The sequence below is a fragment of the Eurytemora carolleeae genome, unplaced genomic scaffold (assembly GCF_000591075.1).
Source record: "Eurytemora carolleeae unplaced genomic scaffold, Eaff_2.0 scaffold326, whole genome shotgun sequence".
NCBI classification, from domain to species: domain Eukaryota; kingdom Metazoa; phylum Arthropoda; class Copepoda; order Calanoida; family Temoridae; genus Eurytemora; species Eurytemora carolleeae.
The window spans coordinates 1,437-8,160 of NW_019396246.1; the positions used below are offsets into that span (position 1 = coordinate 1,437).

Below are 6,724 nucleotides of genomic sequence, written 5' to 3' on the forward strand. Positions count from 1 at the left end.
GTTCCCATCTATTGTACTTGATAATCTATTTGGTTTAGCTACAACGGCTTGTTCAACTTCATTGACTGGGGTACCCCTTTCCATTTCTCCATGAAAGACAATGTCAATTGTAACTTAAAGGGACTGTTGGCATAATTTTAAGTGACCCTCCATTTTAAAAGATCAGGCAAAGCTTTAAGAAGTTTGAGGTTAGTGATCAGTTATAATTCTAGCCCAATGCATTTCAATATGTTTAAATATAAATAAAAATTCAAACTTTTTAATACTTTAATGTGATTTATTTGTAATACCTGTATACTGTTTAGCCATGTGTAGATTTGATTATACTGCTCCATAAAATCGTTGAACGACCAGACCTATTGATAATATCGTTAGTAACAACATTATTATTATTTAAAATTCGGTGATGGTGATGGACCAAACCTCTGTAGAGTAAAAAAGTAGATGTTAGTTCCACATTTATTGAAAATATATTTCGGTCTGGGTTGACCCTCATCAGTTCTTGAGACTGTTTCCTTACAAAGATTAAAAACAATATTAATATTAATATTATCATTAATTCCAATTGTATCATAATTGTCATTTTTATCATCTTTATCACAAGTTGCAATGTTATCATCATAAGTTTTTATGAATTATTGTTATCATTAGTATCTTTAGTGTATTTGGAACCATTATTATCATTATTATCATTTTTATTGATCATTATTATAATCATTATCAAGAGTATTATTGCTATCATAGTATTATCATTATCATCAATATTATTAGTATCATTTTTATCATCGTTATCAACAGTATCATTGCTATTATAACATCATCATTAGAATCATCATTTTAAACAGTATCATCAATTGTATCATTTTTAACACTAACATTGGTATCATTGATATAATCATTTACAATAGTAAAATAGTTATCATAGTAGCTTTCATGTGGTATCATTATCATCATTATCATCATTATCATTAGCACTGTTGTTATCATGGTTATCGTAGTATCATCAATTTCAATATAAAATTGTGAACACTTTGGGTTGCTTTTAGAACAATTATAAAATAAATAAGATTAGTTTATTTGGATTTAAAAATGCAGAGTTTGCGGTAAATATGATATGCTATATATGATAAGCTTAAAAATCTCAACAAACCTCTTTTAATCTCCGATTTCAACATTATTATTATTTTTAAAATCACAACTATCATTTCTTTTATTTTTTACCTGGATACACCGGCTGGGTAGGTCAGTTTCGTCCCAGCTTAGATCTGGATCCTGAAAAATATTTTAAAAAGTGAGTTGGCGGGTATTTTTTTGACAATTTAGCTAATGCATGACAGTAAACTTGTACATTTGTGTAGTTGTACACTACATTGCTTTTCCCAAGTATATTCGAAAATTAAAGGCACCGTCAATGTAATTTTAGGTTACATGATGGATATATTCATGTTTTTCTATCTAAATGTTGATAATATCAATTGCGAGACGGCGAATATAGGCAGCAGCTAGACAAGGAGTGTAATAGACAAACAAACCGCAATTGATAAAGAAGAACGAGAAAATAGCGAGAAATTGTCTCTTTCTGAATTTCTGTCGGTCTGTACTAAGTAATGCTTAGAAGACGACATTTTCCGTACAATGGAGCGCATTAAGAGTAAGCAACCTTAATAAACATCCTTGGTTGCAAAGCGTCTCAGATAAAGTGAAAGTTTACAAAAATAATCATATTTCTTGAATAATTTTTTGAAAGCACAAATAGTAAGGAATTGTCAAAATCTAAAAATTTCTCTACATTTTTTTTTCCCTAAATTAAAATTTATCAGTCTTTTCCATTTATAATTATATAAAGCCCTCGTAATCTCAGTATTGAATTCATATCATTGAGTCAGATTTCAGTAATACTATCTCTCTACCAGTAGATTTGCAGGGATCAGCACTCTTTAACTGGAACTAGAGCTTTGCAAAAATATTATTCGCATGAGGTAGGTTTTGTGCAAATTTTAAAATGAGTTTTCCAAATATTGAATTGTATCCTATGCAATGCAAATATACAAGAACAGGTCTATTTGGCAAACTCTCCTTTACAAAGTTACCCACGGCAATAATCTTGGTCAAGCCTAAATTGCTCTTCCGGTTTCGTGTATATATATAGGATACCAGAGTTTAGATTTAACTTATTAATAGATTAGAAAATCTGCCGGAGGCAATTTTATATTTTTTTAGAAAACAAACCAGGCACATGATTTATGTACACAGTTAAGCTCAAAGGCCTTGAGGCGTACAATGGTTTATCATTATAATTTTTAATGACTTTTCGAGCTATAACACTTGCTATTAAACTTATGTCTTGGAGTCATTAAATTACTTGTAAAAAAGATTAAATAAGAAACAGGGATACTTTTTTTCCATTAAAAATATTTTGATTTATTGACAAAAAGACTAGAAAATTTGAAAAAAAATGCGCTAAACTTATTGTTGTCTTCTGAATGGATTTTGTAAGCTCCGCTACGCAATTCTGAAAATAAATTGCAAATGAGCGGATGTGGGACTGAGAATTGTGTTTACGTAATTCCACCTTTTAAAAACATTCAAATAAAATTTTAATATATGTATAGCTCGCTGATTCCAAATTTAGAATTAAAAATCGTAATTTAGTCAACACCCCNGATTTTTAGATTAAGATTGGTAAAAGCTGTTTCTTATATTTAAATATATATAAATATGAAACCTACTTGATGTCGATATGTAGAACAGGCAAACAGGCAAAAAAAATCCCTCCCAAATCCTTCACCGATACCACCCAAATCCCTCCCCACTCCCTTACCATTCCCCTCCCCGATCCCTCCCAAATTCGTTACCAATCCCTCTCCACACCCTTACCAATCCCTAACCAACCCCTCCAAAATCCGTCCTTATTTATTTAACAGATAAAATATATATTTTCACCAGCCTCGAGAGGGATCACTTGTGATTCGTGTGAAATTCTGAGTTGTCATGAAGAAACTTAGAACTTTATCAGATCCGCCCATCTGCAGATTAGTCTCGCGATCTGTCCTTCTGTACAGGGTGTCTCAAAATTCAGTCATTACAACAATTGTATAAATGAAATAAGAAAAAAAACTCTGCAATTTTGTACTGTTAAAAAATCGATTTGGTAAAACATAATTTTCAAAAGTTTTTTTTGTGGTCCCCCTTACTACAACCATCCTTCATTGTACAAGCACCACAGTGCGAGAAAATAGAAAAATTAGGACGGGACGAATTAATAAGATTGAGGAAGTCAGATAGAAAGATAGAGAGATAAACAAGATAAGCAAGATATTGTGTAGCTGATAGATATATAGGTATGTAGACAAATAAGCAGCAAGTTAGGAATATAGGTGTATACAAGGTACTAATGCAAGAAAAGTTAATTGCGGTCGCGTATACTCTGCCTGGGCGTAATTTGTAAAAAAGAATAGATGCATCAGTGTTCGCCTAATATCCGAGGAGGATTAAAGCATTTAATTTTGATAATTTTGAAAATTCACATTGTAGTTTCCTATGACCAGAATATTTCATAGACTATTTTTGTAAAAATTGATTCCATGGCAGGCTGTGACATCCGTCTTGTGTTTACTTTTCCGCCCAAAGACAGTACACTGCACTGCAGTACAAAAAATGCGTACACCTCTGAAATAACTTTCCTTGCATTAGTACCTTGGGTAATGTATGTATAGATTTTTTCAAGTGACAAAATCGAACCAATTAAAAAACAAACCAAACGGAGAAAAGTTTTGTAACAATTTTATCGGATTCATATTTCATATTTTTATTCAACTACAAAGCACGAGATAATACAAATAAAAAATCACAATTTACTATGTAGTTTGGACCCGCCTAACCAGAGTAGGTTGTTTTAATTGGTTGGCCCACTATAAACGAATGAGAATTGCAGATAAAAACAATGTACATTGTACATTTTAAACATAAGAATGATAATAAATCAGGTAAAAGGTAAGGAGGAGGTGAGGGAGTATAAAGAAAAGGGAGGATACTCAGCGTAAGGGTTGGAACAGAGGGTAACATAAGTTATTAGAATCATGTTTATGAACTACAGGGTGAAGAAGATAGTAAAGACTAAGTTTATCCACATGATACACAGTTTTTTTTTTTACAGATATAATTTGCATAACTATCTAAATAGATCTTGGCGACTTTTCTTTTGAACGATTTTGCAGATTTAGTTTCTTTAAGCTCTAATTCAATAGAATTCCATATTTTTGGAAATAAGGCAGAGGGAAAACTTTCTAGGGTTTTAAAGAGAACTCGCTCAAGTTTATATGATTTTGTTCTATTTGGTTCAGCTAAAGAATTAAACATATCCTGGAAGGAAGCAGGAAGGTTTTCATAAAAGTATTAAGATTAATTTATTAGACCTCTAAAATGATACTTTATATCATTCAATTTATTAAGACATTACCCCCCCCCCCCCGCCTCTTCTCCCTAAAACTACCATATGCAAAATATAGTTTAGATGGCATCTCTTTGTGCCTAGATTCGAATAGGATTGAGTCTCCTAAAACGGTCCGGTTATTCTAGAACTAAATTATGTTATAAATATTCATATTACAACGCAATAAGATCATGCCTGAATCTCAAATTACGTCTAAACAATTAGTATTTCGAAATTTAAATCTCGTAAAAATACATCATGCGAGGTTTTCAGACCCTTGTCGTCATGCAATAGTTTTGATTTTCGAACAGCTTTCATTGAATTATCGAGTAGTTTTTATTGAATTTTCAAGTAGTTTTTCATTAAAATTTCGAGTAGTTTACGCTCAATCATCCAGAAGTTTTCATTTAACTTTCGAGTAGTTTTTCATAGAATTTTCAAAAAGTTTTCAATTATTAGTATGTAGTTGTATTTAAAACTGATAAATGGTATCAATGTTAAGTAACAACATTCTTTTTAAATCGGACACACTTAAGAAAAAAGCACAACGCGTTTACAAAGCGTACATAGCGTACATAGCGTACATACCGTAAATACCGTAAATACCTAGATACCGTAAATACCTAAATACCGTACATACCGTACATACCGTGCATACTGTACATACCGTACATACAGTACCCGTGAAACGTTTGGTAGAGAAGGACCATTGAAAATAAGTTTTAAAAAAGAAAAAAATTGATCTCTTTTTTAAAACTTATAAACTTATATTGGTACCATTGTGAATCCGAAAAGCCACTCATAGTTACGTGTACGGTCCCTTTAAGAACCGTTTTTTCCTAGGTCGGTGGATCTATAAACAGTTTAAAGAGTTAAACCGATAAACCATTTATAGTTTAAAATCTGAAAAACAAATTGAGACAAGGCAAAAAGTGTCTCAAGGGGAAAATTAAACCCCCTTTTTAGAATGATCGTTTAAAAAATATTTTAAACTTTTTCCCCAAAAATATTCTTTTTTAAGGCAAACGTGTTTAAAAACTTTCTACTTTATAGGTTTTCAAAATATTTGTAATAATATTTAACCCTGTTTAGAACTTGAGAGGGGAGGGAAGGCTGCCATTAATAACAAAAACAATTTTCTTTTAATATCAAATTAAAAGAAAGACAGAAAGGAACTGAATACTAGCCTCAAACTATAATTTTCTAATTCGTGCTTCTTTACAACACGATGTTGCCCTTTAATAATACAGAAAGACTGAAATAGCAAAGGTTTATACGGTCAGGTTGCAAAAATATAGGGATTTTAATAAAAAAAGACAAATAATCAGCTTCTCTCTAAAATTTTCATACACCTTTTTTTCAGTCATGTCATAAAAATATTTTTTAATTATTCAGGACTGTCGTGGCACTGATATACATTTATTGTCAAAAGATCTAAATTTCAAGAAAAGGATTTTTTAATCCAAATTTTTACAAATATCTTGAAAAGTGAAAATTGATAAAAAGAATTGAACTGACCTCAAGTATATTTTTTTCCCTTCTTTTTTTAATACTTTTTATCCCAACAATTAGCTGATATTTTTTTTGGAAGAAACCCAGGGGGGCGACATAGACAAAAATGTATTTTTTTTTGGGGGGAGGGGGGTATTTTTCAATACAATATCCACGACTTAAAAGTGTCCTACCGTGGCGCTCTCCAACAGCTCTCTAGTATTGATACTGGCTTGGTATGTATGAAGACACTGCAGTATTGGGTCCCTAGATAAATAGATAGATAGAAGGATAGATAGATAAGATAGATATATTATCAAATTAAAAGATGATGCATAAACGAATGTCACGAATACAAATTTTGCTTCTATTTTGTCTAATTTGTCTAAGACAGTTAAACAAATTTTATATTTCAGAAAAAAATGTGATTGCATAAATGTAACATGAATTTAGGATTAGGTGGGTGGAAGGGGTTGGGGTTGGGGGCGTTACCCTTCTCATGTAACTGTAGTTTTTGTTAACAATCCATACTTCACAAAAACTCTAAACTGACAAAAAGTTGTTCTAAAGAAACCCGAGTTCAAGAACTTAATTCCTTTTTAATCGCCAGTTTCCTGCTTAACAGAGAAAATTGTAATTGCAAATATCAATTTTTGCACAAAAACCATCTCTGCAAACGGTTAAAAGCAAATAAGGGGGGGGGGATACTGTCTCCACAGCGTTTATAATTAAAATTTTTGCATGCTGAACAATAATCACAAATTTGATAAGATATTTGTTTTTATTTAACCTTTAAAATCA

At 31.4% G+C, this 6,724-nt stretch overlaps 1 long non-coding RNA gene across 1 annotated transcript; it reads right to left on the minus strand.

Annotated features, from left to right (window-relative positions):
- Window positions 1–287: 287 nt before the first annotated feature.
- LOC111699284 (uncharacterized) lies at window positions 288–6,195 on the minus strand. The gene is made up of 3 exons (XR_002764717.1): window positions 6,118–6,195; window positions 1,222–1,272; window positions 288–356 (listed from the first exon to the last, which is right to left on the minus strand). It is a non-coding gene; the product is annotated as an uncharacterized LOC111699284 (long non-coding RNA).
- Window positions 6,196–6,724: the final 529 nt, after the last annotated feature.